Genomic DNA, 20,690 nt, shown 5'->3' on the forward strand with positions numbered 1-20,690 from the left:
TCCTCGCGCTCCTTCACTGAGTCTCCGCCGCCCTCCTCGCACTCTTTCACTGTGTCCCCGCCGCTCTCCTCGCGCTCTGTCCCTGAGTCTCCGCCGCTCCCCTCGCGCTCTTTCACTGTGTCCCCGCCGCTCTCCTCGCGCTCCTTCACTGAGTCTCCGCCGCTCTCCTTGCACTCCTTCACTGAGTCTCCGCCGCTCTCCTCGCGCTCTTTCACTGTGTCCCCGCCGCGCCCCTCGCGCTCTTTCACTGTGTCCCCGCCGCTCTCCTCGCGCTCCTTCACTGAGTCTCTGCCGCTCTCCTTGCGCTCTTTCACTCTATCCCCGCGGCTCTCCTCGCGCTCTTTCACTGAGTCTCCGCGCACTCTTTCACTGTGTCCCCACCGCTCTCCTCACGCTCTTTCACTGAGTCTCCGCCGATCTCCTCGCGCTGTTTCACTGTGTCCCCGCCCTCTCCTCGCGCTCTTTCACTGAGTCCCCTCCGCTCACCTCACGCTCTTTCCCTGTGTCCCCGCCGCTCTCCGTGCGCTCTTTCACTGAGTCTCCGCCGCTCTCCTCGCGCTCTTTCACTGATTCTACGCCGCTCTCGTCACACTATTCACTGTGTCTCCGCGGCTCTCCTCGCCCTCTTTCACTGAGTCTCCGCCGCTCTCCTCGCGCTCTTTCACTGAGTCTCCGCCCCTCTCCTCGTCCTCTTTCACTGAGTTCCCACCGCTCTCCTAGCGCTCTTTCACTGTGTCTCCGCCGCTCTCCTCGCGCTCTGTCACTGTGTCCCCGCCGCTCTCCTCGCGCTCTTTCACTGTGTCTCCGCCGCTCTCCTCGCGCTCTTTCACTGAGTCCCCGCCGCTCTCCTCGCGCGCTTTCATTGTGTCCCCGCCGCTCTCCTCGCGCTATTTACTGTGTCTCCGCCGCTCTCCTCGCGCTCTTTCACTGAGACCCTGCCGCTCTCCTCGCGCTATTCACTGTGTCTCCGCCGCTCTCCTCGCGCTCTTTCACTGAGTATCCGCAGCTCTCTGCGCGCTCTTTCACTGTGTCCCCTCCGCTCTCCTCACGATCTTTCACTGAGTCTCCGCCGCTCTCCTCGCCCACTTTCACTAAGTCCCCGCAGCTCTCCTCGCGCTCTTTCACTGTGTCTCCGCCGCTCTCCTCGCGCTCTTTCACTGAGTCTCTGCCGCTCTCCTCGCGCTCTTTCACTGTGTCTCCGCCGCTCTCCTCGCGCTCTTTCACTGTGTCCCCACCGCTCTCCTCGCGCTCTTTCACTGCAGGCTGTGACGCCACAGTTCTACTTCTTTTCACTTCTACCTGCCCTCGAGTCTCCCTCGTGATCTTTACTCGGCTGGGATCCTTACAGTGATTGTCTCTTTTTCAGTTAGAGGAGTCGGTAGGGAGGGAAACACTGAATAAATGACTCAGGTTAACTGTCACTTGAAAACAGCTCCTCCACAAACCACCTTCAAGGTGTACAGAGCTGGAATCGAACTCGGGATTCCGCAGCGAGACGCCAGAAAGTAAACACGTGGCATAAGCTTCTTTTTAAAACAGATCAATGCAACCTCTAAACAAAATACACCTACTTCTAATTATAAACGTGCTGCTGCTTTTATTTATGCAACACACATACTTTGGGAATATTAAAAACGCCAGGCGGCGCCCACGGTGAGACAGGCCTGAACTTACAATTAAGTTGATGCTGTGAAATAACCAGTGAGCTAAAACTGACGCTGACGTCAAACACGGACACATTGTATATAAAGGATTACCGTGATCATACTCGCCGTGATAGGTAACATTGAGGGGAAACTCCAGGTGTTGCAGCACATCATCTCACAGCCAGGCGTGACCAAAAACTTAAAAGTGTGTGAAGTACCGACGGAGGATATTCATTCCGTTTAACCTCAGCGGCTATTTAGATTAGCCGTTCATTCAATCCCACTCGATCGACCTTTCCCCAGAGGCATGCATCTGATTCCTGTCGTTTCTCGCATTGACATGTGAAAGTCACTGTTGTATCTGCCTCCACCAATCTCACAATGCAGACCAGATAATTGAAATGTATCACTGAACATTGAAATAATTGTTGGAAAGAAGTAACTTAAAAATCTGATCTCGCAGTTATATTCATCTGCGAGTACTGTTGCAACTGGTACTGATAGCAAATGGCAACATAGTGAGACTACAGGGCCACTCACTCTTGCCCCAATTTTCAGTTTGATCGCAGCTGAGCTTCTGCCTCAATGTCATTTCCTGCCTGTTCCTCAGATCTTTTCAATCACTCAGGGATCATTGTCCATGAGAAAGATAGAGGCAGACACCCACAGCAAAATTTCAAATCGATTTGGACATATAGATGGAGTGCTCGAATCTGCAGCGACACAGATCTGGAAGGTGGGACAGGTCACAGGGTCATCGAAGATCACAGCATGGAAAAAGGCCCTTCGGCCTAACTTGTCCATGCCGCCCAGTTTTTACTACACAAAGCATGTCCAATTGCTAGCATTTGGTCATATCCCTCTATACCCACCTTCTCAATGTAACTGTCTAAATACATTTTAAAAGGCAAACATGTAGACGCCTCTACTACTGCCTCTGCAAAACTCGTTCCAGACACTCACCACCCTCTGTGTGAAACAATTGTCCCTCTGGACGCGTTTGTATCTCTCCTCTCTCAATTTAAACCTATGCCCTCTAATTTTGGATTCCAGTACCTTTGGGATAATCTACCTTATCTATGCCCCTCATTATTTTATAGCCGTTGTCAAGATCACCCCTAGCCTCCAAGATAAATGCTCCAGTCTATCCAGCCGCTCCTTATAACTCAAATTATCAAGTCCGGTAGCAGCCGAGCAAATGTTTTCTGCCCTCTTTCTATATTACGGTGGCCAGAACTGTACAGAGAATTCCAATTGTGTCCTTTCCATGTCTTGTACAACTTCAGCAAGACGTCCCAACTCCTGTATTCAATTATCTGACCACGTACCTGTACAATAGTAAAAATGGGCACAGACACAGTAATTGTGGAACAAAGAGCCTCCTTCAGTGTTGTGAAGTTCCACTTAGTCACCATGTTTCTAGTGGTGCAAAAAGCAAATAAGTCGCACAATGTGTCTGACTGGAATAAGATGATGAAGATTATCTTGCTGAAGAGACCCACAGCTAATCAAATCTTCACCCGATACCAATAGAAACAAAACAGAAACAAAGGAGAGTGGTAAAGAGAGAAAGGGGGAGAGAGCGTTTACAGCTGGTTACATTGCACGCCACGACATTCCACATTACTGCAGCAAGTACATTGTTTCTGTCTTCCAGGATTCATGCTGTTAGAAATACCTTCGATCCAGTTTCCTCTGAAGCAGAAGTTACATGATTCATTCCACCGTTAGAATGACAATCAGGGGCAGCTCAGCGGCGCAGTGGCTAGCACTGCTGCCTCACGGCGTCGACTTCTCAGGTTCCGGCTCTGGGTCACTGTCCGTGTGGAGCTTGCACATTCTCCCTGTGTTTGCGTGGGTTATGCCCCCACAACCCAATGGTGTGCTGAGAAGGTGGATTAGCCACGCTAAATTGCGCCTTAATTGGAAAAAATTAATTGGGTACAAAATATTTATATTTCAAGAATGGAGAACAGTTCATCACAGGCCCCAGGAATTCTAAGCACCAATGCATTAAAAATATCACTTTCACTGGATGTGAGAGTTGCTGGTTAGGGCAGAATTTATTGCCCATCCCGAGTTGCCCTTCAGAAGGTGGTGGTGAGCTGCTTTCTTGAACCGATGCAGGCCGTTGATGTTTGGGTACACCCAACGTGCCTTTATGGACGAAGCTAAATTATTTTTCCCCGTTACCGTGAAGGAACGTTAATATGGTCCCTCGTGGGAGTGGTGAGTGATTTGGAGGGGAAGATCCAGTTGGTGATTTTCCCACGTTGGGGTTTTTTCTAGTTCTTCAAATTTAGTGCTCGTACATCTGGAACGTGCTGTCCAAGGAACAATTGCCTGAGGAACTTTGTTGAGTTAATGCGGTGCATTTTGGGATGGCTGTTGGAGGGATTGAATGCTTGTGGCAGGAGGAGCAATCAAGCGCACTGCTTGGTGCTGGATGCTTTCCAAGTCCCTGAGTGTTCTTGGGGATCTGGGGAACAGCGTTTCACGTGGAAAAGAATGGATTAATCAATTTGCCTGCGGAAACAACCTTGTTCCGAAATTTAAAAAAATGTATTATAGATAATCGTTAATGATCTTTTCCTGCATTTAGGTCGTGAGTAATTGACAAAGTGTGATAGGTCAGTTATTGTACAGAGCTGGAATCGATCTTGGGTTTCCGCAGTGTGAGATCAGAAAGTAAACATATAGATTACATAGAACATACAGTGCAGAAGGAGGCCATTCGGCCCATCGAGTCTGCACCGACCCACATTAATCCCTCACTTCCACCTTATCCCCGCAACCCAATAACCCCTCCCAACCTTTTATGGACACTACGGGTAATTTAGCATGGCCAATCCACCTAACCTGCACGTCTTTGGACTGTGGGAGGAAACCGGAGCACCCGGAGGAAACCCACGCGGACACGGGGAGAACGTGCAAACTCCGCACAGACAGTGACCCAGCGGGGAATCGAACCTGGGACCCTGGCGCTGTGAAGCCACAGTGCTAATCACTTGTGCTACCGTGCTGCCAAACTACATGTGGCACAAGCTCCTTTTCAAAACAGATCAATGCAACCTCCAAACAAAATACACCTACTTCTAATTATAAATGTGCTGCTGCTTTTATTTATGCAACACACGTGTTTTGGAAATGTTAAAAACGCCAGAAAGCGCCCACGGTGAGACAGGGTCGAACTTAGAACTAAGTTGATGCTGTGAAGTAACCACTGAGCAAAAGCTCACGTCAGTTTTACGGGCACATTTTATATAAATGATTACCGTGATCACACTCGCCGTGGTGGGTAACATTGATGGGAAACTCCGGGTGTTGGTGCACATCACCTCACAGCCAGACGTGACCAAAAACTTAAAACTGCGTGAATTACCGACGGAGCACATTCATTCCGTTTAACCTCAGCGGCTCTTTAGATAAGCGGTTCATTCAATCCCACTCGATCGACCTTTCCCCAGAGGCATGCATTTGATTGCTGTTGTTTCTCGCATTGAAATTTGAAAACCATTGTTGTATCTGCCTCCACCAATCTCACAGGCAGTGCGGACCAGATAATTGAACTGTATCAGAACATTGAAATAATTGTTGGAAAGATGTCACTTAAAAATCTTATCCCGCAGTTATATTCATCTGCGAGTGCTGTGTCAACTGGAACTGACAGCAAATGAGAACATCGGGAGACTACCAGGCCACTCTCTCCTGACCCAACATCCAGTTTGATCACAGCTGAGATTCTGCCTCAAAGTTCACTGTCGCTGAGAAAAATGGAGGCAGGCATTCAAACCGATTTGGACATATAGATGGAACGCTCGTATCTGCAGCGACACAGATCTGGAAGGTGGGACAGGGCATAGGGTCATAGACGTTTACAGCGTTGAAATAGGTTCTTCGGCATAACTTGTCCATGTCGCCCAGTTTTTACGACACAACCCCTGTCCGATTGACCACAATTGTTCATATTCCTCCACACCCATCTTCTCCATATAACTATTTAAATGCTTTTTAAAACGCACAATTGTAGACGCCTCTACTACTGCCTCTGCCAGCTCGTTCCAGACACTCACCGCCCTCTGTGTGAAACAATTGTTCATCTGGACCGTTTTATATCTCTCTCCTCTCACTTTAAACCTATGCCCTGTAGTTTTGGGTCCCACTACCTTTGGGATAATCTACCTGATCCATGCCCCCGATTATTTTACAGCGGTCGTCAAGATCACCCCGAGGCTCCAAGAACCAAGTTCCAGTCGATCCAGCCGCTCCTTACAACTCAAACCAACGAATCCAGTAGCAGCCGAGAAAAACTTTTCTGCTCTCTTTCTAGGTTAATAATATCCTTTCTATATTAGGGTTACCAGAACTGTACACAGTATTCCAAGTGTGTCCTTCCCAACGTCTTGTAGAACTTCAGCAAGACATCCCAACACTTGTGCTCAATTATCTGACCATGTATCTGTATGATAGTAATAATGGGCAGACACAGTAATTGGGGAACAAAGAGCCTCCTTCAGTGTTGTGAATTTCCAATTATTCATCATGTTTCACTGGGTCCAAAAAGCAACAAAGTCGCAGAGTCTGTCTGACTGGAAAAAGATTCAGAAGAATGTCTTCGTCAAGAGACCCACAGTAAATCAAATCTTCACCCGATACCAATAGAAACAAAACAGAAACAGAATAAAGGAGGGTGGTAAAGAGAGAAAGAGGACGAGACCGTTTCACGCTAGAGTAGATTGCACACCACTCAGTTCCACCTGACTGCAGCAAGCACATTGTTTCTGTCTTCCAGGATTCATGCTGTTAGAAATACCTGAGCTCCAGTTTCCTCTGAGGTAGAAGTTATATGATTCATTCCACCGTTAGAATTAAAAAATAGCGGCAGCACGTTGGCGCAGTGGTTAGCACTGCTGCCGGAAGGCGCCGAGTTCTCAGTTTTGATACCAGCTCCGGGTCACCGTCCGTGTGGAGTTTGCGCATTCTCCCCGTTTTTGCGTGGGTTATGCCCCACAACCCAATGATGTGCAGAGGTAGATTCGTCACGCCAAATTGCGCCTTAATTGGAAAAAATGAATTGGGTACACAATACTTTTGTTTCAAGAATGGAGAACAGTTCATCCCGGGCCCCAGGAATTCAAAGCACCCATGCATTAAAAATATCACATTCACTGGATGTGAGAGTTGCTGGTTAGGACAGAATTTATTCACCATCTCTAGTTGCCCATCAGAAGGTGGTGGTGAGCTGCTTTCTTGAAGCGTTGCAGGCCGTTGAGTTTTGGGTACACCCAACGTGCCTTTATGGAGGAAGTTCAATTAAGTTTTCCCGTTAATGTGAAGGAACGTTAATATGGTTCCGAATGGGAGTGGTGAGTGATTTGGAGGGAAATTCCAGTTGGTGATTGTTCCAAGTAGGGGCTTGTCTAGTTCTTCAAAATGATAGTGGTCGTACGTCTGGAAGGTGCTGTCGAAGGAACAACTGCCTGAGGAAGTTTGTTGAGTTATTGCGGTGCATTTTGGGATAGCTGTGGCGGAGGGATTGAATGCTTGTGGCAAAGAACAAAGAAATGTACAGCACAGGAACAGGCCCTTCGGCCCTCCAAGCCCGTGCCGACCATACTGCCCGACTAAACTACAATCTTCTACACTTCCTGGGTCCGTATCCTTCTATTCCCATCCTATTCATATATTTGTCAAGATGCCCCTTAAATGTCCCTATCGTCCGTGCTTCCACTACCTCCTCCGGTAGTGAGTTCCAGGCACCCACTACCATCTGCGTAAAAAACTTGCCTCGTACATCTACTCTAAACCTTGCCCCTCTCACCTTAAACCTATGCCCCCTAATAATTGACCCCTCTACCCTGGGGAAAAGCCTCTGACTATCCACTCTGTCTATGCCCCTCATAATTTTGTATACCTCTATCAGGTCGCCCCTCAACCTCCTTCGTTCCAGTGAGAACAAACCGAGTTTATTCAATCGCTCCTCATAGCTTATGCCCTCCATAACAGGCAACATTCTGGTAAATCTCTTCTGCACCCTCTCTAAAGCCTCCACATCCTTCTGGTAGTGTGGCGACCAGAATTGAACACTATACTCCAAGTGTGGCCTAACTAAGGTTCTATACAGCTGCAACATGACTTGCCAATTCTTATACTCAATGCCCCGGCCAATGAAGGCAAGCATGCCGTATGCCTTCTTGACTACCTTCTCCACCTGTGTTGCCCCTTTCAATTACCTGTGGACCTGTACTCCTAGATCTCTTTGACTTTCAATACTCTTGAGGGTTCTACCATTCACTGTATATTCCCTACCTGCATTAGCCCTTCCAAAATGCATTACCTCACATTTGTCCGGATTAAACTCCATCTGCCATCTCTCCGCCCAAGTCTCCAGACAATCTAAATCCTGCTGTATCCTCAGACAGTCCTCATCGCTATCCGCAATTCCACCAACCTTTGTGTCGTCTGCAAACTTACTAATCAGACCAGTTACATTTTCCTCCAAATCATTTATATATACTACAAAGAGCAAAGGTCCCAGCACTGATACCTGTGGAACACCACTGGTCACAGCCCTCCAATTAGAAAAGCATCCCTCCATTGCTACCCTCTGCCTTCTATGGCCTAGCCAGTTCTGTATCCACCTTGCCAGTTCACCCCTGATCCCGTGTGACTTCACCTTTTGTACTAGTCTACCATGAGGGACCTTGTCAAAGGCCTTACTGAAGTCCATATAGACAACATCTACTGCCCTACCTGCATCAATCATCTTAGTGACCTCCTCGAAAAACTCTATCAAGTTAGTGAGACACGACCTCCCCTTCACAAAACCGTGCTGCCTCTCACTAATACGTCCATTTGCTTCCAAATGGGAGTAGATCCTGTCTCGAAGAATTCTCTCCAGTAATTTCCCTACCACTGAAGTAAGGCTCACCGGCCTGTAGTTCCCGGGATTATCCTTGCTACCCTTCTTAAACAGAGGAACAACATTGGCTATTCTCCAGTCCACCGGGACATCCCCTGAAGACAGCGAGGATCCAAAGATTTCTGTCAAGGCCTCAGCAATTTCCTCTCCAGCCTCCTTCAGTATTCTGGGGTAGATCCCATCAGGCCCTGGGGACTTATCTACCTTAATATTTTTTAAGACACCCAACACCTCGTCTTTTTGGATGACAATGTGACCCAGGCTATCTACACCCCCTTCTGCAGACTCAACATCTACCAATTCCTTCTCTTTGGTGCATACTGATGCAAAGTATTCATTTAGTACCTCACCCATTTCCTCTGGCTCCACACATAGATTCCCTTGCCTATCCTTCAGTGGGCCAACCCTTTCCCTGGCTACCCTCTTGCTTTTTATGTACGTGTAAAAAGCCTTGGGATTTTCCTTAACCCTATTTGCCAATGACTTTTCATGACCCCTTCTAGCCCTCCTGACTCCTTGCTTAAGTTCCTTCCTACTTTCCTTATATGCCACACAGGCTTCGTCTGTTCCCAGCCTTTTAGCCCTGACAAATGCCTCCTTCTTCTTTTTGACGAGGCCTACAATATCACTCTTCATCCAAGGTTCCCGAAAATTGCCGTATTTATCTTTCTTCCTTACAGGAACATGCCTGTCCTGTATTCGTTTCAACTGACACTTGAAAGCCTCCCACATGTCAGATGTTGATTTGTCCTCAAACATCCGCCCCCAATCTATGTTCTTCAGTTCCCGCCTAATATTGTCATAATTAGCCTTCCCCCAATTTAGCACATTCATCCTCGGACCACTCTTATCCTTGTCCACCAGTACTTTAAAACTTACTGAATTGTGGTCACTGTTACCGAAATGCTCCCCTACTGAAACATCTACCACCTGGCCGGGCTCATTCCCCAATACCAGGTCCAGTACTGCCCCTTCCCTAGTTGGACTGTTTACATATTGTTTTAAGAAGCCCTCCTGGATGCTCCTTACAAACTCCGCCCCGTCTAAGCCCCTGGCACTAAGTGAGTCCCAGTCAATATTGGGGAAGTTGAAGTCTCCCATCACCACAACCCTGTTGTTTTTACTCTTTTCCAAAATCTGTCTACCTATCTGCTCCTCTATCTCCCACTGGCTGTTGGGAGGCCTGTAGTATACCCCCAACATTGTGACTGCACCCTTCTTATTCCTGATCTCTACCCATATAGCCTCACTGCCCTCTGAGGTGTCCTCTCGCAGTATAGCTGTGATATTCTCCCGAACAAGTAGCGCAACTCCGCCTCCCCTTTTACATCCCCCTCTATCCCGCCTGAAACATCTAAATCCTGGAACGTTTAGCTGCCAATCCTGCCCTTCCCGCAACCAGGTCTCTGTAATAGCAATAACATCATAGTTCCAAGTAGTAATCCAAGCTGTAAGTTCATCTGCCTTACCCGTAATGCTCCTTGCATTAAAACATATGCACTTCAGGCCACCAGACCCGCTGTGTTCAGCAACTTTTCCCCGTCTGCTCTGCCTCAGAGCCACACTGTCCCTATTCCCTAGTTCTCCCTCAATGCTCTCACCTTCTGACCTATTGCTCCCGTACCCACCCCCCTGCCATACTAGTTTAAACCCTCCCGTGTGACACTAGCAAACCTCGCGGTCAGGATATTTATGCCTCTCCGGTTGAGATGCAACCCGTCCATCTTATACAGGTCACACCTGCCCCGGAAGAGCTCCCAGAAAACGTGGTCCAGAAAACGGAAACCCTCCCTCCTACACCAGCTGTTTAGCCACGTGTTTGTCTGCTCTATCTTCCTATTTCTAGCCTCACTGGCACGTGGCACAGGGAGTAATCCCGAGATTACAACCCTCGAGGTCCTGTCTTTTAACTTTCTGCCTAGCTCCCTGAACTCCTGCTGCAGCACCTCATGCCCCTTCCTGCCTATGTTGTTAGTACCAATATGTACAACGACCTCTGCCCGTTTGCCCTCCCCCTTCAGGATTCCCTCTACCCGTTCGGAGACATCCTGGACCCTGGCACCAGGGAGGCAACATACCATCCTGGAGTCTCTTTCACGTCCACAGAAGCGCCTATCTGTGCCCCTGACGACAGAGTCCCCTATTACTATTACTCTTCTGCGCTTTGACCCTCCCTTCTGAACATCAGAGCCAGCCGTGGTGCCACTGCTCTGGCTGCTGCTGTTTTCCCCTGATAGGCTATCCCCCCCGACAGTATCCAAAGGGGTATATCTGTTCGAGAGGGGGACAACCACAGGGGATTCCTGCACTGACTGCCTGCCCTTTCTGGTGGTCACCCATTTCTCTGCCTGCACCTTGGGTGTGACCACATTTACATAACTGCGATCTATGACGCTTTCCGCCACCTGCATGCTCCTAAGTGCATCCAATTGCTGCTCCAACCGAACCATGCGGTCTGTGAGGAGCTGCAGTTGGGTGCACTTTCTGCAGAAGAAGCCATCGGGGACGCTGGAAGCCTCCCGGACCTGCCACATCTCACAGTCAGAGCACAGCACCCCTCTAACTGACATTGCGTCAATTAATTAAAATTTGTCTTTTTTTTTTTAAATACTTTTTTTTTTTTAAATTGCAAAGTTACTGTCAACTATCTGTTTCCTAGCACTAGATTTCTAATAGAAATGCGATAGCTAACTATAATACTCTCCGATCTCTGGCTTAGATATCCTCCAAATTATAATTAAGTTATTATGTTTAATTAGATCACAAATACTCAATTTTTTTTAAAAATTTAGGTTAGAATCCCAACCAGCCACTCAGGTCACAGCTTTTCTGTGATGTCGCTTCAGTTTCCCCCCGACACACACAATTTGAAAAAAGGTATAAAAGTAAAAATCACTCACTTGTCTTCTGAGTGTCTGAGATGTTCTCAGGTTCTCTCGCTGACAGAGACTGCTCCTCCACCACCGATCCTTGACCTGCACAATGCTAATAATATAATAATATAATATGGCACTTACCTTACACCAATGGGTCTTATTATTAGGTTAGAGGAGGAGGGCGGGTGGAGACACTACACGTGTAGTGTCTCGGGTTTCCTCTCCACCAGAGTTTATTGGTTGGGGGGGGGGGGGACTTGCCAGAGGTAGAACTTCCGGTTCCAGCCTTATATAAAAACAAATAAAACTGAAAAGAAGAACAGACACGGGAGCAGGCAAGGCTTTTTAAACTAACTACTCACCTCCCAGAAGGCCCCTGCGCACCGCTGCCGCCGAAATCCAAAGGGCTGCTCCTGTAAAGGTAAGGCTTTTTAAACTAACTACTCACCTCCCAGAAGGCCCCTGCGCACCGCTGCCGCCGGAATCCAAAGGGCTGCTCCTGTAAAGGTAAGGCTTTTTAAACTAACTACTCACCTCCCAGAAGGCCCCTGCGCACCGCTGCCGCCGAAATCCAAAGGGCTGCTCCTGTAAAGGTAAGGCTTTTTAAACTAACTACTCACCTCCCAGAAGGCCCCTGCGCACCGCTGCCGCCGAAATCCAAAGGGCTGCTCCTGTAAAGGTAAGGCTTTTTAAACTAACTACTCACCTCCCAGAAGGCCCCTGCGCACCGCTGCCGCCGAAATCCAAAGGGCTGCTCCTGTAAAGGTAAGGCTTTTTAAACTAACTACTCACCTCCCAGAAGGCCCCTGCGCACCGCTGCCGCCGAAATCCAAAGGGCTGCTCCTGTAAAGGTAAGGCTTTTTAAACTAACTACTCACCTCCCAGAAGGCCCCTGCGCACCGCTGCCGCCGAAATCCAAAGGGCTGCTCCTGTAAAGGTAAGGCTTTTTAAACTAACTACTCACCTCCCAGAAGGCCCCTGCGCACCGCTGCCGCCGAAATCCAAAGGGCTGCTCCTGTAAAGGTAAGGCTTTTTAAACTAACTACTCACCTCCCAGAAGGCCCCTGCGCACCGCTGCCGCCGAAATCCAAAGGGCTGCTCCTGTAAAGGTAAGGCTTTTTAAACTAACTACTCACCTCCCAGAAGGCCCCTGCGCACCGCTGCCGCCGAAATCCAAAGGGCTGCTCCTGTAAAGGTAAGGTTTTTAAACTAACGACTCACCTCCCTGAAGGCCCCTGCGCATCGCTGCCGCCGAAATCCAAAGGGCTGCTCCTGTAAAGGTAAGGCTTTTAAACTCACTACTCACCTCCCAGAAGGCCCCTGCGCACCGCTGCCGCCGAAATCCAAAGGGCTGCTCCTGTAAAGGCAAGGCTTTTTAAACTAACTACTCACCTCCCAGAAGGCCCCTGCGCACCGCTGCCGCCGAAATCCAAAGGGCTGCTCCTGTAAAGGTAAGGCTTTTTAAATACACTTCTCACCACCAAGAAGGCCCCTGCGCACCGCTGCCGCCGAAATCCAAAGGGCTGCCCCTGTAAAGGTAAGGCTTTTTAAATACACTACTCACCTCCAGGACGGCCCCTGCGCACCGCTGCCGCCGAAATCCAAAGGGCTGCTCCTGTAAAGCTTTTTAAATACACTACTCACCTCCCAGAAGGCCCCTGCGCACCGCTGCCGCCGAAATCCAAAGGGCTGCTCCTGTAAAGGTAAGGCTTTTAAACTAACTACTCACCTCCAAGAAGGCCCCTGCGCACCGCTGCCGCCGAAATCCAAAAGGCTGCTCCTGTAAAGGTAAGGCTTTTTCAATTCACTACTCACCTCCAGGACGGCCCCTGCACACCGCTGCCGCCGAAATCCAAAGGGCTGCTCCTGTAAAGGTAAGGCTTTTTAAACTAACTACTCACCTCCCAGAAGGCCCCTGCGCACCGCTGCCGCCGAAATCCAAAGGGCTGCTCCTGTAAAGGTAAGGCTTTTTAAATACACTACTCACCTCCCAGATGGCCCCTGCGCACCGCTGCCGCCGAAATCCAAAGGGCTGCTCCTGTAAAGGTAAGGCTTTTTAAATACACTACTCACCTCCAAGAAGGCCCCTGCGCACCGCTGCCGCCGAAATCCAAAGGGCTGCTCCTGTAAAGGTAAGGCTTTTTAAATACACTATCACCTCCCAGAAGGCCCCTGCGCACCGCTGCCGCCGAAATCCAAATGGCTGCCCCTTTAAAGGTAAGGCTTTTTAAATACACTACTCACCTCCAGGACGGCCCCTGCGCACCGCTGCCGCCGAAATCCAAAGGGCTGCTCCTGTAAAGGTAAGGCTTTTTAAATACACTACTCACCTCCCAGAAGGCCCCTGCGCACCGCTGCCTCCGAAATCCAAAGGGCTGCTCCTGTAAAGGTAAGGCTTTTTAAACTAACTACTCACCTCCCAGAAGGCCCCTGCGCACCGCTGCCGCCGAAATCCAAAGGGCTGCTCCTGTAAAGGTAAGGCTTTTTAAACTAACTACTCACCTCCCAGAAGGCCCCTGCGCACCGCTGCCGCCAAAATCCAAAGGGCTGCTCCTGTAAAGGTAAGGCTTTTTAAACTAACTACTCACCTCCCAGAAGGCCCCTGCGCACCGCTGCCGCCGAAATCCAAAGGGCTGCTCCTGTAAAGGTAAGGCTTTTTAAACTAACTACTCACCTCCCAGAAGGCCCCTGCGCACCGCTGCCGCCGAAATCCAAAGGGCTGCTCCTGTAAATGTAAGGCTTTTTAAACTAACTACTCACCTCCCAGAAGGCCCCTGCGCACCGCTGCCGCCGAAATCCAAAGGGCTGCTCCTGTAAATGTAAGGCTTTTAAACTCACTACTCACCTCCAAGAAGGCCCCTGCGCACCGCTGCCGCCGAAATCCAAAGGGCTGCTCCTGTAAAGGCAAGGCTTTTTAAACTAACTACTCACCTCCCAGAAGGCTCCTGCGCACCGCTGCCGCCCAAATCCAATGGGCTGCTCCTGTAAAGGTAAGGTTTTTAAACTAACTACTCACCTCCCAGAAGGCCCCTGCGCACCGCTGCCGCCGAAATCCAAAGGGCTGCTCCTGTAAAGGTAAGGGTTTTTAAACTAACTACTCACCTCCCTGAAGGCCCCTGCGCATCGCTGCCGCCGAAATCCAAAGGGCTGCTCCTGTAAAGGTAAGGTTTTTAAACTCACTACTCACCTCAAAGAAGGCCCCTGCGCACCGAGGCCGCCGAAATCCAAAGGGCTGCTCCTGTAAAGGCAAGGCTTTTTAAACTAACTACTCACCTCCCAGAAGGCCCCTGCGCACCGCTGCCGCCGAAATCCAAAGGGCTGCTCCTGTAAAGGTAAGGTTTTTAAACTCACTACTCATCTCCAAGAAGGCCCCTGCGCACCGCTGCCGCCGAAATCCAAAGGGCTGCTACTGTAAAGGTAAGGCTTTTTAAATACACTACTCACCACCAAGAAGGCCCCTGCGCACCGCTGCCGCCGAAATCCAAAGGGCAGCTCTTGTAAAGGTAAGGCTTTTTAAATACACTACTCACCTCCCAGAAGGCCCCTGCGCACCGCTGCCGCCGAAATCCAAATGGCTGTCCCTGTAAAGGTAAGGCTTTTTAAATACACTACTTAACTCCAAGAAGGCGCCTGCGCACCGCTGCCGCCGAAATCCAAAGGGCTGCTCCTGTAAAGGTAAGGCTTTTTAAATTCACTACTCACCTCCAGGACGGCCCCTGCGCACCGCTGCCGCCGAAATCCAAAGGGCTGCTCCTGTAAAGGTAAGGCTTTTTAAATACACTACTCACCTCCCAGAAGGTCCCACCGCACCGCTGCCGCCGAAATCCAAAGGGCCGCTCCTGTAAAGGTAAGGTTTTTAAACTCACTACTCACCTCCCAGAAGGCCCCTGCGCACCGCTGCCGCCGAAATCCAAAGGGCCGCTCCTGTAAAGGTAAGGATTTTTAAACTAACTACTCACCTCCCAGAAGGCCCCTGCGCACCGCTGCCGCCGAAATCCAAAGGGCTGCTCCTGTAAAGGTAAGGCTTTTTAAACTAACTACTCACCTCCCAGAAGGCCCCTGCGCACCGCTGCCGCCGAAATCCAAAGGGATGCTCCTGTAAAGGTAAGGCTTTTAAACTCACTACTCACCTCCAAGAAGGCCCCTGCGCACCGCTGCCGCCGAAATCCAAAGGGCTGCTCCTGTAAAGGCAAGGCTTTTTAAACTAACTACTCACCTCCCAGAAGGCCCCTGCGCACCGCTGCCGCCGAAATCCAAAGGGCTGCTCCTGTAAAGGCAAGGCTTTTTAAACTAACTACTCACCTCCCAGAAGGCCCCTGCGCACCGCTGCCGCCGAAATCCAAAGGGCTGCTCCTGTAAAGGCAAGGCTTTTTAAACTCACTACTCATCTCCAAGAAGGCCCCTGCGCACCGCTGCCGCCGAAATCCAAAGGGCTGCTCCTGTAAAGGTAAGGCTTTTTAAATACACTTCTCACCACCAAGAAGGCCCCTGCGCACCGCTGCCGCCGAAATCCAAATGGCTGCCCCTGTAAAGGTAAGGCTTTTTAAATACACTACTCACCTCCAGGACGGCCCCTGCGCACCGCTGCCGCCGAAATCCAAAGGGCTGCTCCTGTAAAGCTTTTTAAATACACTACTCACCTCCCAGAAGGCCCCTGCGCACCGCTGCCGCCGAAATCCAAAGGGCTGCTCCTGAAAAGGTAAGGCTTTTAAACTCACTACTCACCTCCAAGAAGGCCCCTGCGCACCGCTGCCGCCGAAATCCAAAAGGCTGCTCCTGTAAAGGTAAGGTTTTTAAACTCACTACTCACCTCCAAGAAGGCTCCTGCGCACCGCTGCCGCCGAAATCCAAAGGGCTGCTCCTGCAAAGGCAAGGCTTTTTAAACTAACTACTCACCTCCCAGAAGGCCCCTGCGCACCGCTGCCGCCGAAATCCAAAGGGCTGCTCCTGTAAAGGTAAGGTTTTTAAACTCACTACTCATCTCCAAGAAGGCCCCTGCGCACCGCTGCCGCCGAAATCCAAAGGGCTGCTCCTGTAAAGGTGAGGCTTTTTAAATACACTACTCACCTCCCAGAAGGCCCCTGCGCACCGCTGCCGCCGAAATCCAAAGGGCTGCTCCTGTAAAGGTAAGGCTTTTTAAATACACTATCACCTCCCAGAAGGCCCCTGCGCACCGCTGCCGCCGAAATCCAAATGGCTGTCCCTGTAAAGGTAAGGCTTTTTAAATACACTACTCACCTCCCAGAAGGCCCCTGCGCACCGCTGTCGCCGAAATCCAAAGGGCTGCTCCTGTAAAGGTAAGGCTTTTTAAACTAACTACTCACCTCCCAGAAGGCCCCTGCGCACCGCTGCCGCCGAAATCCAAAGGGCTGCTCCTGTAAAGGTAAGGCTTTTTAAATACACTACTCACCTCCAAGAAGGCCCTTGCGCACCGCTGCCGCCGAAATCCAAAGGGCTGCTCCTGTAAAGGTAAGGCTTTTTCAATTCACTACTCACCTCCAGGACGGCCCCTGCACACCGCTGCCGCCGAAATCCAAAGGGCTGCTCCTGTAAAGGTAAGGTTTTTAAACTAACTACTCACCTCCCAGAAGGCCCCTGCGCACCGCTGCCGCCGAAATCCAAAGTGCTGCGCCTGTAAAGGTAAGGCTTTTAAATACACTACTCACCCCCCAGAAGGCCCCTGCGCACCGCTGCCGCCGAAATCCAAAGGGCTGCTCCTGTAAAGGTAAGGCTTTTAAATACACTACTCACCTCCCAGAAGGCCCCTGCGCACCGCTGCCGCCGAAATCCAAAGGGCTGCTCCTGTAAAGGTAAGGCTATTTAAACTAACTACTCACCTCCCAGAAGGCCGCTGTGCACCGCTGCCGCCGAAATCCAAAGGGCTGCTCCTGTAAAGGTAAGGCTTTTTAAATACACTACTCACCTCCCAGAAGGCCCCTGCGCACCGCTGCCGCCGAAATCCAAAGGGCTGCTCCTGTAAACGTAAGGCTTTTTAAATACACTACTCACCTCCAAGAAGGCGCCTGCGCACCGCTGCCGCCGAAATCCAAAGGGCTGCTCCTGTAAAGGTAAGGCTTTTTAAATACACTACTTAACTCCAAGAAGCCCCTGCGCACCGCTGCCGCCGAAATCCAAAGGGCTGCTCCTGTAAAGGTAAGGCTTTTTAAATACACTACTCACCTCCATGAAGGCCCTTGCGCACCGCTGCCGCCGAAATCCAAAGGGCTGCTCCTGTAAAGGTAAGGCTTTTTCAATTCACTACTCACCTCCAGGACGGCCCCTGCACACCGCTGCCGACGAAATCCAAAGGGCTGCTCCTGTAAAGGTAAGGCTTTTTAAATACACTACTCACCTCCAAGAAGGCCCCTGCGCACCGCTGCCGCCGAAATCCAAAGGGCTGCTCCTGTAAAGGTAAGGCTTTTAAATACACTACTCACCTCCAAGAAGGACCCTGCGCACCGCTGCCGCCGAAATCCAAAGGGCTGCTCCTGTAAAGGTAAGGATTTTAAACTAACTACTCACCTCCCAGAAGGCCCCTGCGCACCGCTGCCGCCGAAATCCAAAGTGCTGCGCCTGTAAAGGTAAGGCTTTTAAATACACTACTCACCTCCCAGAAGGCCCCTGCGCACCGCTGCCTCTGAAATCCAAAGGGCTGCTCATGTAAAGGTAAGGCTTTTGAAACTAACTACTCACCTCCCAGAAGGCCCCTGCGCACCGCTGCCGCCGAAATCCAAAGGGCTGCTCCTGTAAAGGTAAGGCTATTTAAACTAACTACTCACCTCCCAGAAGGCCGCTGTGCACCGCTGCCGCCGAAATCCAAAGGGCTGCTCCTGTAAAGGTAAGGTTTTTAAACTCACTACTCACCTCAAAGAAGGCCCCTGCGCACCGCTGCCGCCGAAATCCAAAGGGCTGCTCCTGTAAAGGTAAGGTTTTTAAACTCACTACTCACCTCAAAGAAGGCGCCTGCGCACCGCTGCCGCCGAAATCCAAAGGGCTGCTCCTGTAAAGGAAAGGCTTTTTAAATTCACTACTCACCTCCAGGACGGCCCCTGCGCACCGCTGCCGCCATAATCCAAAGGGCTGCTCCTGTAAAGGTAAGGCTTTTTAAATACACTACTCACCTCCCAGAAGGCCCCTGCGCACCGCTGCCGCCGAAATACAAAGGGCTGCTCCTGTAAAGGTAAGGCTTTTTAAACTAACTACTCACCTCCCAGAAGGCCCCTGCGCACCGCTGCCGCCGAAATCCAAAGGGCTGCTCCTGTAAAGGTAAGGCTTTTTAAACTATCTACTCACCTCCCAGAAGGCCCCTGCGCACCGCTGCCGCCGAAATCCAAAGGGCTGCTCCTGTAAAGGTAAGGCTATTTAAACTAACTACTCACCTCCCAGAAGGCCGCTGTGCACCGCTGCCGCCGAAATCCAAAGGGCTGCTCCTGTAAAGGTAAGGTTTTTAAACTCACTACTCACCTCAAAGAAGGCCCCTGCGCACCGCTGCCGCCGAAATCCAAAGGGCTGCTCCTGTAAAGGTAAGGCTTTTTAAATACACTACTCACCTCCCAGAAGGCCCCTGCGCACCGCTGCCGCCGAAATCCAAATGGCTGTTCCTGTAAAGGAAAGGCTTTTTAAATACACTACTTAACTCCAGGACGGCCCCTGCGCACCGCTGCCGCCGAAATCCAAAGGGCTGCTCCTGTAAAGGGAAGGCTTTTTAAATACACTACTCACCTCCCAGAAGGTCCCACCGCACCGCTGCCGCCGAAATCCAAAGGGCCGCTCCTGTAAAGGTAAGGTTTTTAAACTCACTACTCACCTCCCAGAAGGCCCCTGCGCACCGCTGCCGCCGAAATCCAAAGGGCTGCTCCTGTAAAGGTAAGGCTTTTTAAACTAACTACTCACCTCCCAGAAGGCCCCTGCGCACCGCTGCCGCCGAAATCCAAAGGGCTGCTCCTGTAAAGGTAAGGCTTTTTAAACTAACTACTCACCTCCCAGAAGGCCCCTGCGCACCACTGCCGCCGAAATCCAAAGGGCTGCTCCTGTAAAGGTAAGGCTTTTTAAACCAACTACTCACCTCCCAGAAGGCCCCTGCGCACCGCTGCCGCCGAAATCCAAAGGGCTGCTCCTGTAAAGGTAAGGCTTTTTAAACTAACTACTCACCTCCCAGAAGGCTCCTGCGCACCGCTGCCGCCCAAATCCAAAGGGCTGCTCCTGTAAAGGTAAGGTTTTTAAACTAACTACTCACCTCCCTGAAGGCCATTGCGCATCGCTGCCGCCGAAATCCAAAGGGCTGCTCCGGTAAAGGTAAGGCTTTTTAAACTAACTACTCACCTCCCAGAAAGCCCCTGCGCACCTCTGCCGCCGAAATCCAAAGGGCTGCTCCTGTAAAGGTAAGGTTTTTAAACTAACGACTCACCTCCCTGAAGGCCCCTGCGCATCGCTGCCGCCGAAATCCAAAGGGCTGCTCCTGTAAAGGCAAGGCTTTTTAAACTAACTACTCATCTCCAAGGCCCCTGCGCACCGCTGCCGCCGAAATCCAAAGGGCTGCTCCTGTAAAGGTAAGGCTTTTTAAATACACTTCTCACCACCAAGAAGGCCCCTGCGCACCGCTGCCGCCGAAATCTAAATGTCTGCCCCTGTAAAGGTAAGGCTTTTCAAATACACTACTCACCTCCAGGACGGCCCCTGCGCACCGCTGCCGCCGAAATCCAAAGGGCTGCTCCTGTAAAGGTAAGGCTTTTTAAATACACTACTCACCTCCCAGAAGGCCCCTGCGCACCGCTGCCGCCGAAATCCAAAGGGCTGCTCCTGTAAAGGTAAGGCTTTTAAATACAGTACTCACCTTCAAGAAGGCCCCTGCGCACCGCTGCCGCCGAAATTCAAAGCGTTGCTCCTGTAAAGGTAAGGCTTTTTAAATTCACTACTCACCTCCAAGAAGGCCCCTGCGCACCGCTGCCGCCGAAATCCAAAATGCTGCTCCTGTAAAGGTAAGGTTTTTAAACTCACTACTCACCTCCAAGAAGGCTCCTGCGCACCGCTGCCGCCGAAATCCAAAGGGCTGCTCCTGTAAAGGCAAGGCTTTTTAAACTAACTACTCACCTCCCAGAAGGCCCCTGCGCACCGCTGCCGCCGAAATCCAAAGGGCTGCTCCTGTAAAGGTAAGGTTTTTAAACTCACTACTCATCTCCAAGAAGGCCCCTGCGCACCGCTGCCGCCGAAATCCAAAGGGCTGCTCCTGTAAAGGTAAGGCTTTTT

Source organism: Scyliorhinus torazame, chromosome 20 (assembly GCF_047496885.1).
Source record: "Scyliorhinus torazame isolate Kashiwa2021f chromosome 20, sScyTor2.1, whole genome shotgun sequence".
Classification (NCBI taxonomy): Eukaryota; Metazoa; Chordata; class Chondrichthyes; order Carcharhiniformes; family Scyliorhinidae; genus Scyliorhinus; species Scyliorhinus torazame.